The following is a 22,549-nucleotide window of genomic DNA, read 5'->3' on the forward strand; positions in this document are numbered from 1 at the left end:
CTCTGATTGCACACACATGTGATTATGCGCAGAGGTCCACCCTACCAGCCAACCTCAGATCTCCACGCAGGCACACATGAATGCACATACATTTGCACACATCCAGAGATAAACTCACCCCAAACAATCCACATTCCAAGAAATCCAGACGTGCCTCTGATTGCACACACATGTGATTATGCGCAGAGGTCCACCCTACCAGCCAACCTCAGATCTCCACGCAGGCACACATGAATGCACATACATTTGCACACATCCAGAGATAAACTCACCCCAAACAATCCACATTCCAAGAAATCCAGACGTGGCTCTGATTGCACACACATGTGATTATGCGCAGAGGTCCACCCTACCAGCCAACCTCAGATCTCCACGCAGGCACACATGAATGCACATACATTTGCACACATCCAGAGATAAACTCACCCCAAACAATCCACATTCCAAGAAATCCAGACGTGGCTCTGATTGCACACACATGTGATTATGCGCAGAGGTCCACCCTACCAGCCAACCTCAGATCTCCACGCAGGCACACATGAATGCACATACATTTGCACACATCCAGAGATAAACTCACCCCAAACAATCCACATTCCAAGAAATCCAGACGTGGCTCTGATTGCACACACATGTGATTATGCGCAGAGGTCCACCCTACCAGCCAACCTCAGATCTCCACGCAGGCACACATGAATGCACATACATTTGCACACATCCAGAGATAAACTCACCCCAAACAATCCACATTCCAAGAAATCCAGACGTGCCTCTGATTGCACACACATGTGATTATGCGCAGAGGTCCACCCTACCAGCCAACCTCAGATCTCCACGCAGGCACACATGAATGCACATACATTTGCACACATCCAGAGATAAACTCACCCCAAACAATCCACATTCCAAGAAATCCAGACGTGGCTCTGATTGCACACACATGTGATTATGCGCAGAGGTCCACCCTACCAGCCAACCTCAGATCTCCACGCAGGCACACATGAATGCACATACATTTGCACACATCCAGAGATAAACTCACCCCAAACAATCCACATTCCAAGAAATCCAGACGTGCCTCTGATTGCACACACATGTGATTATGCGCAGAGGTCCACCCTACCAGCCAACCTCAGATCTCCACGCAGGCACACATGAATGCACATACATTTGCACACATCCAGAGATAAACTCACCCCAAACAATCCACATTCCAAGAAATCCAGACGTGGCTCTGATTGCACACACATGTGATTATGCGCAGAGGTCCACCCTACCACCCAACCCCGGATCTCCACGCAGGCACACATGAATGCACATACATTTGCACACATCCAGAGATAAACTCACCCCAAACAATCCACATTCCAAGAAATCCAGACGTGCCTCTGATTGCACACACATGTGATTATGCGCAGAGGTCCACCCTACCAGCCAACCTCAGATCTCCACGCAGGCACACATGAATGCACATACATTTGCACACATCCAGAGATAAACTCACCCCAAACAATCCACATTCCAAGAAATCCAGACGTGGCTCTGATTGCACACACATGTGATTATGCGCAGAGGTCCACCCTACCAGCCAACCTCAGATCTCCACGCAGGCACACATGAATGCACATACATTTGCACACATCCAGAGATAAACTCACCCCAAACAATCCACATTCCAAGAAATCCAGACGTGGCTCTGATTGCACACACATGTGATTATGCGCAGAGGTCCACCCTACCAGCCAACCTCAGATCTCCACGCAGGCACACATGAATGCACATACATTTGCACACATCCAGAGATAAACTCACCCCAAACAATCCACATTCCAAGAAATCCAGACGTGGCTCTGATTGCACACACATGTGATTATGCGCAGAGGTCCACCCTACCAGCCAACCTCAGATCTCCACGCAGGCACACATGAATGCACATACATTTGCACACATCCAGAGATAAACTCACCCCAAACAATCCACATTCCAAGAAATCCAGACGTGGCTCTGATTGCACACACATGTGATTATGCGCAGAGGTCCACCCTACCAGCCAACCTCAGATCTCCACGCAGGCACACATGAATGCACATACATTTGCACACATCCAGAAATAAACTCACCCCAAACAATCCACATTCCAAGAAATCCAGACGTGCCTCTGATTGCACACACATGTGATTATGCGCAGAGGTCCACCCTACCAGCCAACCTCAGATCTCCACGCAGGCACACATGAATGCACATACATTTGCACACATCCAGAGATAAACTCACCCCAAACAATCCACATTCCAAGAAATCCAGACGTGGCTCTGATTGCACACACATGTGATTATGCGCAGAGGTCCACCCTACCACCCAACCCCGGATCTCCACGCAGGCACACATGAATGCACATACATTTGCACACATCCAGAGATAAACTCACCCCAAACAATCCACATTCCAAGAAATCCAGACGTGCCTCTGATTGCACACACATGTGATTATGCGCAGAGGTCCACCCTACCAGCCAACCTCAGATCTCCACGCAGGCACACATGAATGCACATACATTTGCACACATCCAGAGATAAACTCACCCCAAACAATCCACATTCCAAGAAATCCAGACGTGGCTCTGATTGCACACACATGTGATTATGCGCAGAGGTCCACCCTACCAGCCAACCTCAGATCTCCACGCAGGCACACATGAATGCACATACATTTGCACACATCCAGAGATAAACTCACCCCAAACAATCCACATTCCAAGAAATCCAGACGTGGCTCTGATTGCACACACATGTGATTATGCGCAGAGGTCCACCCTACCAGCCAACCTCAGATCTCCACGCAGGCACACATGAATGCACATACATTTCCACACATCCAGAGATAAACTCACCCCAAACAATCCACATTCCAAGAAATCCAGACGTGGCTCTGATTGCACACACATGTGATTATGCGCAGAGGTCCACCCTACCAGCCAACCTCAGATCTCCACGCAGGCACACATGAATGCACATACATTTGCACACATCCAGAGATAAACTCACCCCAAACAATCCACATTCCAAGAAATCCAGACGTGGCTCTGATTGCACACACATGTGATTATGCGCAGAGGTCCACCCTACCAGCCAACCTCAGATCTCCACGCAGGCACACATGAATGCACATACATTTGCACACATCCAGAGATAAACTCACCCCAAACAATCCACATTCCAAGAAATCCAGACGTGCCTCTGATTGCACACATATGTGATTATGCGCAGAGGTCCACCCTACCAGCCAACCTCAGATCTCCACGCAGGCACACATGAATGCACATACATTTGCACACATCCAGAGATAAACTCACCCCAAACAATCCACATTCCAAGAAATCCAGACGTGGCTCTGATTGCACACACATGTGATTATGCGCAGAGGTCCACCCTACCAGCCAACCTCAGATCTCCACGCAGGCACACATGAATGCACATACATTTGCACACATCCAGAGATAAACTCACCCCAAACAATCCACATTCCAAGAAATCCAGACGTGGCTCTGATTGCACACACATGTGATTATGCGCAGAGGTCCACCCTACCAGCCAACCTCAGATCTCCACACAGGCACACATGAATGCACATACATTTGCACACATCCAGAGATAAACTCACCCCAAACAATCCACATTCCAAGAAATCCAGACGTGGCTCTGATTGCACACACATGTGATTATGCGCAGAGGTCCACCCTACCACCCAACCCCGGATCTCCACGCAGGCACACATGAGTGCACATACATTTGCACACATCCAGAGATAAACTCACCCCAAACAATCCACATTCCAAGAAATCCAGACGTGGCTCTGATTGCACACACATGTGATTATGCGCAGAGGTCCACCCTACCAGCCAACCTCAGATCTCCACGCAGGCACACATGAATGCACATACATTTGCACACATCCAGAGATAAACTCACCCCAAACAATCCACATTCCAAGAAATCCAGACGTGGCTCTGATTGCACACACATGTGATTATGCGCAGAGGTCCACCCTACCAGCCAACCTCAGATCTCCACGCAGGCACACATGAATGCACATACATTTGCACACATCCAGAGATAAACTCACCCCAAACAATCCACATTCCAAGAAATCCAGACGTGGCTCTGATTGCACACACATGTGATTATGCGCAGAGGTCCACCCTACCAGCCAACCTCAGATCTCCACGCAGGCACACATGAATGCACATACATTTCCACACATCCAGAGATAAACTCACCCCAAACAATCCACATTCCAAGAAATCCAGACGTGGCTCTGATTGCACACACATGTGATTATGCGCAGAGGTCCACCCTACCAGCCAACCTCAGATCTCCACGCAGGCACACATGAATGCACATACATTTGCACACATCCAGAGATAAACTCACCCCAAACAATCCACATTCCAAGAAATCCAGACGTGGCTCTGATTGCACACACATGTGATTATGCGCAGAGGTCCACCCTACCAGCCAACCTCAGATCTCCACGCAGGCACACATGAATGCACATACATTTGCACACATCCAGAGATAAACTCACCCCAAACAATCCACATTCCAAGAAATCCAGACGTGCCTCTGATTGCACACACATGTGATTATGCGCAGAGGTCCACCCTACCAGCCAACCTCAGATCTCCACGCAGGCACACATGAATGCACATACATTTGCACACATCCAGAGATAAACTCACCCCAAACAATCCACATTCCAAGAAATCCAGACGTGCCTCTGATTGCACACACATGTGATTATGCGCAGAGGTCCACCCTACCAGCCAACCTCAGATCTCCACGCAGGCACACATGAATGCACATACATTTGCACACATCCAGAGATAAACTCACCCCAAACAATCCACATTCCAAGAAATCCAGACGTGCCTCTGATTGCACACACATGTGATTATGCGCAGAGGTCCACCCTACCAGCCAACCTCAGATCTCCACGCAGGCACACATGAATGCACATACATTTGCACACATCCAGAGATAAACTCACCCAAACAATCCACATTCCAAGAAATCCAGACGTGGCTCTGATTGCACACACATGTGATTATGCGCAGAGGTCCACCCTACCAGCCAACCTCAGATCTCCACGCAGGCACACATGAATGCACATACATTTGCACACATCCAGAGATAAACTCACCCCAAACAATCCACATTCCAAGAAATCCAGACGTGGCTCTGATTGCACACACATGTGATTATGCGCAGAGGTCCACCCTACCAGCCAACCTCAGATCTCCACGCAGGCACACATGAATGCACATACATTTGCACACATCCAGAGATAAACTCACCCCAAACAATCCACATTCCAAGAAATCCAGACGTGCCTCTGATTGCACACATATGTGATTATGCGCAGAGGTCCACCCTACCAGCCAACCTCAGATCTCCACGCAGGCACACATGAATGCACATACATTTGCACACATCCAGAGATAAACTCACCCCAAACAATCCACATTCCAAGAAATCCAGACGTGGCTCTGATTGCACACACATGTGATTATGCGCAGAGGTCCACCCTACCAGCCAACCTCAGATCTCCACGCAGGCACACATGAATGCACATACATTTGCACACATCCAGAGATAAACTCACCCCAAACAATCCACATTCCAAGAAATCCAGACGTGGCTCTGATTGCACACACATGTGATTATGCGCAGAGGTCCACCCTACCAGCCAACCTCAGATCTCCACACAGGCACACATGAATGCACATACATTTGCACACATCCAGAGATAAACTCACCCCAAACAATCCACATTCCAAGAAATCCAGACGTGGCTCTGATTGCACACACATGTGATTATGCGCAGAGGTCCACCCTACCAGCCAACCTCAGATCTCCACGCAGGCACACATGAGTGCACATACATTTGCACACATCCAGAGATAAACTCACCCCAAACAATCCACATTCCAAGAAATCCAGACGTGGCTCTGATTGCACACACATGTGATTATGCGCAGAGGTCCACCCTACCAGCCAACCTCAGATCTCCACGCAGGCACACATGAATGCACATACATTTGCACACATCCAGAGATAAACTCACCCCAAACAATCCACATTCCAAGAAATCCAGACATGCCTCTGATTGCACACACATGTGATTATGCGCAGAGGTCCACCCTACCACCCAACCCCGGATCTCCACGCAGGCACACATGAATGCACATACATTTGCACACATCCAGAGATAAACTCACCCCAAAGAATCAACATTCCAAGAAATCCAGACGTGGCTCTGATTGCACACACATGTGATTATGCGCAGAGGTCCACCCTACCAGCCAACCTCAGATCTCCACGCAGGCACACATGAATGCACATACATTTGCACACATCCAGAGATAAACTCACCCCAAACAATCCACATTCCAAGAAATCCAGACGTGCCTCTGATTGCACACACATGTGATTATGCGCAGAGGTCCACCCTACCAGCCAACCTCAGATCTCCACGCAGGCACACATGAATGCACATACATTTGCACACATCCAGAGATAAACTCACCCCAAACAATCCACATTCCAAGAAATCCAGACGTGGCTCTGATTGCACACACATGTGATTATGCGCAGAGGTCCACCCTACCAGCCAACCTCAGATCTCCACGCAGGCACACATGAATGCACATACATTTGCACACATCCAGAGATAAACTCACCCCAAACAATCAACATTCCAAGAAATCCAGACGTGCCTCTGATTGCACACACATGTGATTATGCGCAGAGGTCCACCCTACCAGCCAACCTCAGATCTCCACGCAGGCACACATGAATGCACATACATTTGCACACATCCAGAGATAAACTCACCCCAAACAATCCACATTCCAAGAAATCCAGACGTGGCTCTGATTGCACACACATGTGATTATGCGCAGAGGTCCACCCTACCAGCCAACCTCAGATCTCCACGCAGGCACACATGAATGCACATACATTTGCACACATCCAGAGATAAACTCACCCCAAACAATCCACATTCCAAGAAATCCAGACGTGGCTCTGATTGCACACACATGTGATTATGCGCAGAGGTCCACCCTACCAGCCAACCTCAGATCTCCACGCAGGCACACATGAATGCACATACATTTGCACACATCCAGAGATAAACTCACCCCAAACAATCCACATTCCAAGAAATCCAGACGTGCCTCTGATTGCACACACATGTGATTATGCGCAGAGGTCCACCCTACCAGCCAACCTCAGATCTCCACGCAGGCACACATGAATGCACATACATTTGCACACATCCAGAGATAAACTCACCCCAAACAATCCACATTCCAAGAAATCCAGACGTGGCTCTGATTGCACACACATGTGATTATGCGCAGAGGTCCACCCTACCAGCCAACCTCAGATCTCCACGCAGGCACACATGAATGCACATACATTTGCACACATCCAGAGATAAACTCACCCCAAACAATCCACATTCCAAGAAATCCAGACGTGGCTCTGATTGCACACACATGTGATTATGCGCAGAGGTCCACCCTACCAGCCAACCTCAGATCTCCACGCAGGCACACATGAATGCACATACATTTGCACACATCCAGAGATAAACTCACCCCAAACAATCCACATTCCAAGAAATCCAGACGTGGCTCTGATTGCACACACATGTGATTATGCGCAGAGGTCCACCCTACCAGCCAACCTCAGATCTCCACGCAGGCACACATGAATGCACATACATTTGCACACATCCAGAGATAAACTCACCCCAAACAATCCACATTCCAAGAAATCCAGACGTGCCTCTGATTGCACACACATGTGATTATGCGCAGAGGTCCACCCTACCAGCCAACCTCAGATCTCCACGCAGGCACACATGAATGCACATACATTTGCACACATCCAGAGATAAACTCACCCCAAACAATCCACATTCCAAGAAATCCAGACGTGGCTCTGATTGCACACACATGTGATTATGCGCAGAGGTCCACCCTACCAGCCAACCTCAGATCTCCACGCAGGCACACATGAATGCACATACATTTGCACACATCCAGAGATAAACTCACCCCAAACAATCCACATTCCAAGAAATCCAGACGTGGCTCTGATTGCACACACATGTGATTATGCGCAGAGGTCCACCCTACCAGCCAACCTCAGATCTCCACGCAGGCACACATGAATGCACATACATTTGCACACATCCAGAGATAAACTCACCCCAAACAATCCACATTCCAAGAAATCCAGACGTGGCTCTGATTGCACACATGTGATTATGCGCAGAGGTCCACCCTACCAGCCAACCTCAGATCTCCACGCAGGCACACATGAATGCACATACATTTGCACACATCCAGAGATAAACTCACCCCAAACAATCCACATTCCAAGAAATCCAGACGTGGCTCTGATTGCACACACATGTGATTATGCGCAGAGGTCCACCCTACCAGCCAACCTCAGATCTCCACGCAGGCACACATGAATGCACATACATTTGCACACATCCAGAGATAAACTCACCCCAAACAATCCACATTCCAAGAAATCCAGACGTGGCTCTGATTGCACACACATGTGATTATGCGCAGAGGTCCACCCTACCAGCCAACCTCAGATCTCCACGCAGGCACACATGAATGCACATACATTTGCACACATCCAGAGATAAACTCACCCCAAACAATCCACATTCCAAGAAATCCAGACGTGGCTCTGATTGCACACACATGTGATTATGCGCAGAGGTCCACCCTACCAGCCAACCTCAGATCTCCACGCAGGCACACATGAATGCACATACATTTGCACACATCCAGAGATAAACTCACCCCAAACAATCCACATTCCAAGAAATCCAGACGTGGCTCTGATTGCACACACATGTGATTATGCGCAGAGGTCCACCCTACCAGCCAACCTCAGATCTCCACGCAGGCACACATGAATGCACATACATTTGCACACATCCAGAGATAAACTCACCCCAAACAATCCACATTCCAAGAAATCCAGACGTGGCTCTGATTGCACACACATGTGATTATGCGCAGAGGTCCACCCTACCAGCCAACCTCAGATCTCCACGCAGGCACACATGAATGCACATACATTTGCACACATCCAGAGATAAACTCCCCAACAGAAACCAAATTCCAAGAAATCCAGATGTGACAATGCTTGCACACACATGTGGTTATGCGCAGAGGTCCACCCTGTTATGGTAAGGACTAATTCAATGGTTCATGCAGCACCCTCTGGTGGTTGTGCCGTGTGTATTTGTTTTTGCAATTTGGCAATAAACGGAGTCGCCACGTTAAGACAGAGCTGTCCCAGCGAAGAAGAACGTCACGAAAACGGAAGCTTTCTCACCGGAGAGAACTCGCCCTCCAAGTTTGCATTAACAGCCACAGTAAGAGCTAAGCTAACAAATTAGAAAACACTAACTAGCATCTCGTGACTAGCAGCATGGCAGCCGCGCCAGCAGCCTTCCAAGTATCACCGCCGCCGAAGTTCGACTTTTCAAAGCCAGAAGAGTGGCCAAAATGGATCCGACGCTTTGAGAGGTTCAGGATAGCATCCGGACTTGAGCTACAATCGGACGAAAACCAGTTTAACACTCTGATATATACAATGGTCGATGAAGCTGAAGACGTGATCACCTCGTTGAACCTGACCGAAGAGGAGGCGAGTGAGTACCACACTCTCAAAGACAAACTCGAGACACACTTTGTAGTCAGAAGAAATGTTATCTTTGAACGTGCAAAGTTCAACCAAAGGCAGCAAGAAGCAGGACAGACTGCAGACTGGTTTATTACATCCCTATATGCCTTGGCTGAGCATTGCGGCTACGGGGCGCTGCACAGTGAAATATTAGAGACAGACTCGTTGTCGGAATAAGAGACATTAGGCTCTCGGAGCAACTGCAAATGGACGCAGAGCTCACGTTAGAAAAAGCAGTGATACGGATTCGCCAAAGTGAGCTTGTTAAGAAGCAGCAGGATCTTCTTAAAAACAACTTCAAGCAGGAAAATCTTTGTAACGTGGACATCATTAAAGGAAAAATAAAACACTTTAAACCAAGAAAGACTGTGCCACAAACCACAGAGAGGAATGTGAAAAGCCAATGCAACCGATGTGGAAAGACACCCTTTCACAGCAAGAACCTGTGCCCAGCCAAAGAGGTACTCTGCAATCAGTGTAAAAAGAAAGGTCACTATGCAAGAGTGTGCAGATCTGGGGCAGTGGGAGAAATACGTGCAGCAGGTGGTGACAGTGAAGAAAGGGAGGTAGCATTTTTGGGAACAGTAGCTTCAGAGAGAACTGAGGATGCGTGGTTGACTAAAATAAAAGTTAACAATGTAGACTGCTGGCTCAAAATTGACACAGGAGCGGACGTAACCGTCTTGCCTGAAAAAGAGTACAATGCTCTAGCACAAAAACCACAGCTGCAACCCACAGATCTGAAACTGTATGGGGCGGGACTGTCTCCACTAGCAGTTAGAGGGACATTTACTGCTAACCTGAGCACTCTGAGCAAAACTACAGTACAGCCTGTGTATGTAGTAGCAGACCTGACGCAAGGGTTACTTAGCCGCTTAGCAAGTGTAGCACTTGGGCTAGTGGCCAGAGTAGAAGCAGTGTCACTCACTTCGGTAGAGGCAGTAAAGCAGCAGTTTCCAAAACTATTCAGTGGGTTAGGCTGAATGGAGGGGGAATACAAAATCGAGCTTAAAGCAGACGCTAAACCATTCGCCCTGTCAACCCCAAGAAGGGTCCCGCTTCCCCTGTTGCCCAAAGTCAAAAGAGAGCTCGCTCGTATGGAAGAGTTAGGTGTAATCTCCAGAGTAGAGCAGCCTACTGACTGGTGTGCAGGAATGGTTCCAGTACCTAAACCAAACAGAGATGAAGTGCGTGTGTGCGTGGACTTGACCAAACTAAATACTTCTGTGAAAAGGGAAAGACACATGTTGCCATCAGTTGAGCACACCCTAGGACAGCTAGAGGGCGCAAAGTTGTTCTCAAAACTCGATGCTAACTCAGGGTTTTGGCAAATACCTTTGTCCAAGCAGTCAGCTCTTCTCACAACCTTCATCATACCATTCGGAAGGTACTGTTTCAATAGACTCTGTTTTGGCATATCCTCAGCCCCTGAGCATTTTCAAAAACGAATGTCTCAGCTTTTGGAGGGGCTGGATGGAGTTGTCTGCCAGATGGATGACATTCTGGTTTATGCTGACACACAGACCCAGCACGACAAGAGGCTGGTTGCAGTCCTCGAACGGCTCACAAATAAACTCCCCTAAAGAAACTCCCCTGACACTGGCAACAGTGACGCCAGTATGTTACGTGGCGATGAAAAGTCTAACGGTGCAGATTCACGGAGTAATCAGAAAAGTTTAGCATGAATCTGGATATTAGATTCAAGATTTAAGTTTTAAGCTTATCAGATATCACTTGTTAGAAGAGATTTCTTTCTAAGGATACCGTTTGAAAAAATCTCTTCTCAATCTGCTGTCCTTTTCTGCTTGCATCTTCTTTTTTTTTTCATCTAACACTGACGTTATTCCATGTTAATTATTTTTTCTCCGTGAAAAACACAGCAAATCATCTTATCCCGGTACCAACTCATCTTATCCCGGTATCCACGGTACCCATCCCTAGTTGTCACATGACATTTGTGGACCCCGCTATTTTTTTAGTTGGACAATTTATCAGTAAAGTTTCAATCTCTGTTATTACCCCTAGACTAGACCGGCTGCACCACACAGACACAGACACTGCAAACCTCATCTCTGGAGAAAAACCACAAGAACAACATCCAAAAGAAAGAAAACATACCTTAGAAACATGCCGGGTTAGAGGAGACGGCAGCACTGCAGAGGTGAGGACAGGCATCTGTTTGAAATAGACAAAACAGTAAACATAGTCATACAGACTCAGAGACGCTTTCCATCCAATCTATCTGAGTTTGAGCTGTTTTACAGTGAAGAATGGGCAAATATTTCAGTCTCTAGATGTGCAAAGCTGGTAGAGACATACTCCAAAAGACCTGCAGGTGTAACTGGAGCAAAATGTGGCTCTATAAAGAGCAGGGGGTGAATAGAAAAGAATGACACACTTTTCCAAATTTCATTTGCTTAGAATTTTGACAACCATGTATTATTTTCATGCCACTTCACAATTATGTGCTACTTTGTGTTAATCTACCATTGAAACTGTCAATAAAAACATCTTTTGTTTGTGGTTGTAAGGTGACAAAATGTGCACAAGTTCAAGGACTATGAATGCTATTTCAAGGGACTGTAATGTCAAATCACCCCCCATGCACACATCAGTGCACAGGCATGTACACATATGCAGAGTTACATTATCAAAGAAGCTAAAAAAAACAAGCTCTGCTTTAACTTTTAACTAAAAAAAAGACTGCAAACTTTAGGAACAATATGGAATGAGTGATAATGTCATCATTCCATGAATTGAAAAAATTTGTTTCACCTTAAATCTTTTTTTCTTTTCTTAATTGCAAAAACTGTAAATTTGGCTCAGGGGACCTGAAAGCCAGGAGACAATTTATTGACTTTGCCCACAATCTTATGGAGGAAAAGATTTCCATTAAATATTAATAGAGCAAAATCTCTCTCTCTTAAGTATTTGCACCTAACCACGTCCTAACCTAGCAGTCATATACAGCTATTAATTAATCCTGCATTTTTTTTGTCAAAGACATTTCTCACCATGAAATTACCCGATTCAAAACATGAACACTGTTAGCCTTTGCAGTAATTTCCATAGCTTAGTACTGCAAAATCAACAGTAAAAAACTCTAAAGGATGTTAGCAGTTTAGTACTGTAATTTGCATGTAATTGTGGGAAAATTCCATGAGATTACACTATTTTTACGGTAACTCACCGTACTCATGGAAACAGCTGTAAAATACAGCAAATGTAACAATTGGTGATGTTACTGAGATTATACTATTACACCATCCGGATTTCTGTTGTTTTCTACTGTAGATCTAAGAGTAATTACTTAAATCCTCATTCAGTTGTTTTTATTTGTTTGCTTCTTTTTTCTTGCTTTGTTTGTTGGGTTTTTTCCTTCCTGGTCTGAGGGATAGGGGTTCTAAGTGTTGTGGGTAGGGGATAAACTGCTGGAAGCAACTATAAGACATGTGAGTGTGTCATTAATCTGTATTCTGATATTTCAGTTTTAACAGTCACTGTGAAACTTGCTTGTTTGGCGTTTGACAATTCTGCGTGTATTTGCTTTTCTTTGTTGCTTCAACTCAATAAAAATATCTTTGAGAAAAAAAAATCCTCATTCAGAGTGTATTACTATAAAATGTGATTCACTGTGAAAGCAGTATAACATATAAACTACAATATACAGCATAATTTTTAACTTAAGGAGTAAGTTGCAGCCACACTAAAATTTAATTCCTTGAACTGAATGGAACCTCATATATTAATAAATGCATTTGTTTAGTCAAACAATGTGAAACATTAGTAATACTATTAATTAATAGTATACTTGTAAGGTTAGTATTGTGATAGAATCGAGTATATTTAATTATACTCTTGTAGACATTATGACATTATGCTAGTACAATTATGGTGAACAAAAAGTACATCTAAAAGTTAATTTCAAGAATACTGTTATGTACTAAAACGGGGGCCAATATAGTCCCAAGAAGCATTATTAGTATACGTACTAGGTAAGATATACTTGGGAAATATAATTGAAGTATACTTATTTTTGTATGGCCAGCAACAAAAACTAATGGCTACATTTAGAGTAATGTTTAAAAATGACTTCATTTAGCAGGATGTTGCTTTTTTTCTCTTCTTATTCTTTCTTATACTGGACCTTCATTTGTTTTGTATAAGGTGGTACTTTTTAAGACACCTCTGCCTAACTACAGTGAACTGACCTAATAATATGCTCTGGTCGTCATTTTACACAAGGTGTCACATCCATGAAACCTACACCACTAACCAGCATCAGTCCTACAACTTCACTCTCAAAATTAATAAATTCTGGGACAAGCAGAAACTGTATTTTTAGCGGTGCATTTTGTTGCAGGCCAGACTGCTATTAAATGCTCTCCTAAAGAAATAATTCCTTTGTAGCACCACTTCGTCTTGGTTCAGAAGAGATGTCCTGATATACGTGATTGTTAGGTATTTTAGTACCATGGGAGCATTTACTGGATATTGTTTTATAGTGACATTATGCAGGAAAACTCTGTCATTCAATAAGGCCCCTTTGTTTTAGTTATTGTTCTCTTTGACCCAAGAATTGATGTGTGAGAATCACAGGCTGGTACAAGGTTGAAATACCACAGAGATCACTCCCTCAGCTACATTAGTTTCTTAATCTTTTAGGAGACGCCTGTTGAAGGCCAGATGGTTTGTTTCAGAATTCACTAATGAAAGAACTCTTTATTTCGTGCCTTGAAAATATGTCGCTGAGATAATCACAATTGTAGCTGAACTGATACACTATACAAAGGATGCTTCTTCACCCAAGGGCAGAAAGACGCTCCCTTATCTTGGTCTGTACTGGTTTAAACTGAGAATCTGCTGACTCATGAATTTGTCCCTCTATATAAACTGTTGTACTTGTGAATAAAGTTGAGTCAATTTGGGAAGACAACCTGAAGCAGTCTCTGTTTTCTTGTTCTCCCAAGCTGCTCCCGAGCTCGTACTAACACGCTGAATGGCATGCTTGAATATTACTTGAGAATATATTTGACTGTGTTACAGACTAAGGTACATTCTCTGCTGATAGACGTCCACGCCTCGGAGGAAGCCGATCCACGGATTAGGCCCTGGAAGCCGTTTCCTTCAGTGATAATGTAACACATTATCACAGTTTAGCGCGTTGGGTTGTGTTGGATTGTTACGTTTTTAAAGCTTTGTAATGCGACAGGTGCGATAGCCGACACCACACCTTCACCTGACGTACAACGTGACGTATGACGCACACGTTGGGTATTCACTTTCAAAACAACACTGGGGATAGAAAATAGTGCTCGAGGTGGTTAATGCTCCTTTCGCTGGTTGCCAACCACCATTAAATAACAACAAGAAGAAAATATTGGTCTGCTTCTCTTAGTTTTGCACGTTTAAGCCGCAATTCAGACTCAAAAAAAGCTGCAAAGCAGGAGAACGACATGGCCATCAAATATTCTGTGCCACAGATACAGTTCGCTGCAGCACAGAGTGATGATGAGACCGTTAACATGTGCAACTTAGAAGTAGTCAGAGGTAACTGGATGTTCAATCGGGTTAAATGCAAGGTTGATTGGATTATATCTGAAGATCGTATGCTATTCGTGGTAACTCTGCTAGACTCCAAATTGCTGCTCGTCCATGCGGGAGTATCTCAAAATTAAATGAAACCACTTAACACTTTTTCCCTAAAACGGACTGACATGGGACACATTAAAGTTGGATCGGAACCTGCTAATCAGTCTGAAGGTAAGTGTTTTTTTCACTTATTCGAGAGAAGTCCGAAATGCGTTCTTAGTACTGTTTGTTTTGACTTTTAAGCTACCCTACCAGGATATTTTCATTTAAAGACAAATTGTCAATATCTCTGAATGTGGAGACTCAAAAGACTAGTTAGGTAATTTGCCGATGGATTTATGAGACTTGATAGAAACTTGGACGTTTGCAACAGGTGAATCGGTGAACTACCGAGGTTGCGCCCAAATGCTTAAAGCTGTTAGCTGGTCAGTGTTTTCAGGTGTGCTTGTACTACCTGTACGGTGCGGAGTGCTGACTAAGTCATGTTAAACCCATTAAAGCGTCGAGCTCAAATATCTTTTCATTTTTGTGCACTGTTCTCTTCACTGTAAAACCCAACAGTGCATCTTACTAAAAGAAGTAAGTTGTTCTTACTCAGTTCTGAAAAATAGTTAAAGTAACTTTCATGAAGTGTGTTAGGTAGACCCAAAAGTATACATATGATATAATAACTTTATTGTAATAAGTACACATTATGTTTTTGTAACGTTTTAAGTACTGTTGCTTTAAACTGTTTAAGTTGTGCTAATTCATTTGTATTAGTCATCATCCACAGCCCCGCCCCCAGTGTTTTGCCTGGACTTGTCGGCCATGAGACAGGAGCCTCGTCAAGAGAGTGGAAAGTACAAGATAAAGTTATTTTTATGTTTTTTTGTTAATGCTTACTTCTAGCATACAAAACGTACATTTATCAGACTGCTTTGTTTTAGTTGTACTTCGTTGTAATTTATCAGACTACTTTGTTGTAGTAGCTCGTAACTTAGCTTGCCAGCACACAATTCCCGCCTAGCGCTGTATGGAGTCTGCCTTCACAATTTAAAAAATTAACGGTTGGTGGCTTGTTTCAATCAATAGTTGGTAAGTAGTCTGATTTTTGCAAACTGCATGCCACAAAACCTTTGGTAAAATCAGTGTTTACACTTTTCTGACTCTGACCTTTATCAAGTTCAAATGTAGCCTACTTTTGACACAGTGAAAATAGTAGAAAATTTATTTAGTGTTAATTTTAAGAGTTTAACGGACAAGTTCGCCTTCACAAATTTTGAATATGATGGTTAGTGGCATTTTAGTCGCGAAATAATTTACCTTTTCAAAGCTGCACTGCACCAAACCTAAACGTTTCTGACTCTGTACTTTCCAAGGGTTAGCCTATTGTGTACTTGTGTAAAATTGCTTTATTATTTTATAACGTATAGAGTAGTTGACCAACCTGAATTGAAAATGAACTGTAGTGCAAGAATAAATCTTACTGTTTTCCAAGCTTGTGTTATTCAGATTGACTGTTTTTAAGTGAAGTAAAAGTAAAAACTGTTCTGCTAGCTTTCTGTCCTCATGGCTTTTGTGTTATTACAGTCTGACGATTGAAGGAGCAGTAGCATGCCGAGAGATCATCCAGCACTGCACTAAAGACAACCAGTAAAGGTGATTTTAAAACGATTTGGTATCAAAATGTGGAATTGCAAGTTGTGTAGTTTGTCTAGTTTTTCTACTGCCATAAAAGTCATGTTGTTGAAGCATTATCGGCTCAACCATGGTCAGTACTCCACAATTTCACCCTTACCCTGTCTCTACAACACATGCATGTGTACATTTAATACATTTAATTCATTAAAGATACACATGTCAACAATGCACACTCCCACGCAAAGAAAAGACGGTTCTTATCCAGATTTGAATAATTATGGATTTTGTTGCTCTATGTGTAATTTTAAGCAGCCATTTATTGAAAGCCAAATGTTTATCCATCTGAGGGGGCATTTAAAACGAAAAGAAACTGTTCCATGTCCTTTCAAGAACTGCAATTTTAAAACCAATGTCTACTCAACCTTCAATGCCCACAAATGCAGAGACCACCAAAATTCAACAAGTTACAATGAAGGCATTGTGCAAAGTGTTATAAATGTAGAACAAAAAGATGACATGCAGCTTGATTCAATAGAGTCATCAGATGACAATCAAGTGGCATCCACCAGTGAAATCAGTGGAATTGAGGGTTTAGAAGAGCAGTTGCAATACAATCTGGCTGGATTTTTCTTGAAAATGCAGACCCTTCTCCATGTGTCCCAGAGAGCAACACAGGAGATTATTGAGCATATTGATCAGTTGTTTTTGTTATCACAACCTTTGGTTAGAAAATCAGTTGTAGATATACTGAAAAAGCACAACTGTACATATACGGACAAACTGGTGGATGAGATTTGTCAGGCAGTTTCTGATAGTAATGTTTTACATAAATGTGTCACATCTGAAGGACCACTATCTACAGCAAAGAGGAGGAAATCATATTATGAAGAAAATTTTCCATATGTCAAACCTGTGGAGTATTTAATTGAATCGTCAAAGCACACTTATATGTATGTGCCTATTCTCACATCTTTGCAATTGTTGTTGAAAAAAAATGATGTGCTTGAAGAAATTAAACAAGCACCCACACAGATTCCTGGACATTTCATGTCATTTTGTGATGGATCCTACTACCAGGAAAATGTTCTACTGTCACAAGAGGGACAGAAATTGTCAATGATACTTTATGTGGATGATTTTGATCACAAACCCACTTGGTACCTCAAAGAAAATACATAAAGTCTTTGCAGTTTATTGGACACTGGAAAACTTTCCAGTTAAATCTTGTTCTGCTCTACACTGCACCCAGCTTGCTCTGCTGTGCAATTCCAATGATGTACGCCAGTTTGGGTGTAAGGAAATGCTGTCACCACTCTTAAATGATCTGAAAACTCTTGAAGAAGTAGGTGCCTACATTGAGACTCTTGGTGAATGTCTTAAAGGCACTGTCTACTCTGTTGTGGCAGACAACCTTCTGCCCATGGACTTGCTGGTTTCAATGAGAGTTTCAGGTCTACATATTTCTGTAGGTTTTGTCATGCCACCCAAACAGAAATGCAAACAGAAAATGCTGTTACAGGGAATTATGTAATGAGAACAAAAGATGCTCATGATAATTATTGTGCAAGAGCTTCAGAATGATGACATTAAGGAAAACTATGGTGTTAAAAACACCTGTGTTCCTTCTGACCATCTCTCTTTCTTTCATCCTGTCACAGGCTTCCCACCTGACTTCCTACACGACCTGTTTGAAGGTGTCATTTCAGTGGAGTTGGCACATTGTTTAAAGGTTTGATTTCTAAGAGATATTTTAACTTAGAAGACTTAAACAGAGCAATTCTGCACTTTCCATACCAACATTCTGACAAAGTTAATCGCCCTCATCCAATAACCTCAAATTTTGCCAGGTGAGGGACCATGGCCAGCACTCTTTCATGAGACACAGGTAAGTACAACTACGTATATAACATTTGCTGCTCATATAGTATGCTGTGTTTTGCTTATAATATTTTTGGAATTCTCTTCAGCTCTACTTTGAATTTCATCGGATCACCAATCAGAATCTGCCACATGTGTTTTATGCTGCGCTGGATGATTATGCTCCTCAGCTGACTGGACTTTACAAAAAGAGGAAAACTGGACGGGTCGGTGAAAGGATGGAGCAGCTTTTGTCGGCATATGGAAAACAGGTATTTAAAAGATACTAATTATTATTCTGCTTGCTTGGCAGTTGCCATTGTTATGTGTTTGTTTATTTATATATATATATATATATATATATATATATATTTATTAGGGGTGCAACGATATTCGTATCGATATTGAACCGTTCGATACAGTGCTTTCGGTTCGGTACGCATATGTATCGAACAATACAGCATTTGTAATTTATTTTATCAATTTTCCTTCTGACGATGCTGTCTGTGTGGAGCGCTCAGTGAATCTGTGTTCGACTACTCCGCCTAGGCTGCACTGTCGAGCGCAGATCCACTGAGCGCTCAACACAGACAGCATAGTCAGAAGGAAGAGCGCAGGGCAAGCTAGCGAGACAGAAGTTAAGCTCTACTTGCAACAGGCAAATTGAACGTCATTCAGATCTGGCGTTTGGAATTATTTTGGTTTTCATGTGACGTATGACCCTGAAGGTAAGCGAGTCATGGACTAAAGTAAAACAGTATGTTGGATGTGCCATGCAATGCTCAATTACATTGGTGTGAACTAGTGTGTTAGCGCAGTTAGCTCGTTAACGTGTTGGCCGTCTAGCCCCATGCACGGAGCGATCGGCGGTAGCTCGTTAACGGAGATTTGCCGTGTTGTGGCGTTAAGGTCATTTCAACGAGATTAACCTGAAAGTACTAGCGGGAACACAACGAATATGACTGCACATTTACGCCGACATCATCCTAGTGCAAAGACAAGTGGAAGCAGACAAAAAAAAGCAAGCATGCTACTAACTTTAGCCGAGTCATTTAGACCGCTGTTAGCACATGATTCTCCTTATGCTGCTGAGAATATAGCCCAGAAGAAGCGGATAGTATAGCTTTTATTTTGGAAAGAGACATTTCTCTGTAATAAACTCTCTTTTCCAAAGATGAGTGATTCCTCAATCAGATACAGGGCTGGCAATATCGCTAGCCCGACGTCCTGGGGCTAGCGATTTTTTTCAGTCGGGCTACCAAAATCTATCTCTTCCCTGCCCGTCGGGCTATTGTAGGAAAAATATATGTCAATGCTTCTGCATTCTTTCAGAAATGTAGCTGGGTAATTATGTCATTGGCATCGGTGAGCCACTGTCAATATGTGACATATTGAAGTCGCGTTTGAATTTGCGCTTGTTTTTTTGCTTTCACTTTGCAATCGCGCGAACTGTGTATAGAGAGCGACAGCACTGATCTGTGAGTGATGATAATTTGTGCACCAATTCCTCTGACATCGTCTTATTAATCGTTAGCTTACTATGCAAACATGACAAGTGAAATCTCCCGCAGCTTAAACATGTGAGAGGTTGATCGCGCAGAGAATCGCTGAGCTTATGTGAGTGAGTGTGTAAAAGCATTTCAGTTCTGCTGAGCCAAATAAGACAGGTCAGGGTGAAGAAGTGACAGCCAAAGAAAAGCTTACCACAAAACGGAGAAGTTATGACAAATCAGACTATAAGGCAAAAAGAAAGTGCAGCTTTATGGTTTCATGGACAAAAGAATTTCTGTGGCTGCAATATGATGAGCTAAATAACCAGGGCTGCACATAAGTGGTCCGCAGGTGCGCATTCGCTGTCAAAATAAAAAACACGCACAAGGGTTAGGGTTAAATTTAAAAACTGTACCTTTGAGTTAAAATATATATTTATAATTTTAATAAATGACAAATTAAAAAGGCATGAACATTTTTTTGTAACGAAAAAATATCGAACCGTGACACCAAAGTATCGAACCGAACCGAACCTATATATATATATATATATATATATATATATATATATATATATATATATATATATGTATAAGGACACAAACGACATCTATGCAACTAGAACAGCAGTTCTGGCCGGCCTACCAATGTACCTCAGAGATTTTCAAAACATGCAAGGTACTTTGGTATTACAATAATTTGCACATTTGAATTTAAAAAAGGTTGAAAGGAGTTTATAAGTCATCTGGACTTGGGTTGAAAGTTGAAGACGTGAAGTTGAATGACTTATAAACTTCTTTCATCCTTGATTTGACTACCTGGATGAATGAAAAATGAACCTTCACTGTCAACTTAAAACATGTTATGATATATAGAATTTGAAAAACTGAAGAAAGGTGCCTGAACATTTGTATTTATGCTTTTAACAGAGATATTACAGATGAATAATTGTGCACTCTGTATTATATCTTAGGGTGAAATTGAGTTCTATGAAGCCATAGAATTGCTCTGGTTGCTGATGTCGATGAAGAGGAGGTGCCTGGAGGAGTTCCTTTCTCACCACGCCAAGTGTTCATAGAACTTGAAGATCAGTTTGTTATGACTCATCACTCATGGACTGATGCCCTGGTGTCTTTGTTTGGGCTAATCTATGCTCTGCATCTGAGCTATCCTATGAAGTATACTGGCTTTTTTGAGTTCATTCAAGTAGTGTTGCTGAAGCTAGACGATGAGAGAAAGCAACTAAAACCAAAATTGCAGACACTAAAAAATGAGCTTGTGCAGATGATGTTTGTTTTTCACTGGTCACTATATTCGTGCTTTTTCAGTTATCTGTGAATGGCTTCAATAGTATAATAATTAGCTTTCTAAAAGGCAATGTGGAGAAAGCTAAGAATAAGGAGAAAATCCATATTTGACGTTTTGTTTGTGATTGAAAAAAATCTTCACATAGTGTGTAATCTTAAGCTTATTTCTAAAAACATATTTTAGTTACATGGAAATCTTTTGCGAGATAACTGATAATTAGTCAATATGTACAGTATACTTTCATGCTTTATTTTTTAATTGTGTGATGAGTGCCAGTTCACTCGAGGTCTGGGCAAAACTGTTGCGAAGCCACAAATACCTTTGAGAATACTTTTTGTTAGTGACATCCTTAGTTCAGCTGTTTTCTATAGTTGCATTGCTGTAGTGCATGTGATTTCATTATTATACTAAATGTTACTTAAAATTGTGATTGTTATGGCTCTAATTGCCTCTAGACTATTGTTTTTTTATGATGTACACCTATGTATCAGGTCTACATGACTAAATTTGTGTTTTGTACATTTAATCGATTTTCAAAATGCTACAAAAAACATTCAAAATTCCCTAAAAGTGCAAGTTTTAAAATGCCTAATTATTTGTTATTTGATAATGGCTTTAGCAGTCATAGGTTATGACTGAAAGTATGGTTGTATTCATTCTGTATTTTCTCTGCAGTTAAAGTTAATAAAAACTGAATGGAAAGAATAATAGCTTGGTTTTGTGTTAATAGTACTTGAACCATTTGGTGCAATCGGTTTCCCCAATTGGATTAAGTTGTTTAAATACAACCATTTAAGTTAATTTAACTTAATTTGAATATGAGCATGTAACACTTTAAATAAGTTTGAATAAATACAGCATCTTAGTACAAGAAATTTAATGGTTTAAGTTGA

General features: G+C 42.8%; 1 protein-coding gene and 1 long non-coding RNA gene across 3 annotated transcripts in view; one reads left to right on the forward strand and one right to left on the reverse strand.

Annotated features, from left to right (window-relative positions):
- LOC309713046 (uncharacterized protein) overlaps positions 1-22,549 on the reverse strand; it is a gene marked incomplete at its 3' end in the record, with an annotated part of 462,222 nt that overhangs the window by 263,913 nt on the left and 175,760 nt on the right. The window lies entirely within an intron of this gene.
- Positions 15,921-22,364, forward strand: LOC309712801. Of its 2 annotated transcripts, XR_014278381.1 has the most exons (7): positions 15,921-15,956; positions 16,140-16,454; positions 16,950-17,018; positions 18,659-18,729; positions 18,848-18,885; positions 18,968-19,129; positions 21,322-22,364. It is a non-coding gene; the product is annotated as an uncharacterized lncRNA (long non-coding RNA). The 2 variants fall into 2 exon arrangements; XR_014278382.1 differs by having other exon boundaries at positions 15,927-16,454.

This window comes from Aulonocara stuartgranti (genome assembly GCF_965226115.1).
Source record: "Aulonocara stuartgranti genome assembly, chromosome: 8".
NCBI classification, from domain to species: domain Eukaryota; kingdom Metazoa; phylum Chordata; class Actinopteri; order Cichliformes; family Cichlidae; genus Aulonocara; species Aulonocara stuartgranti.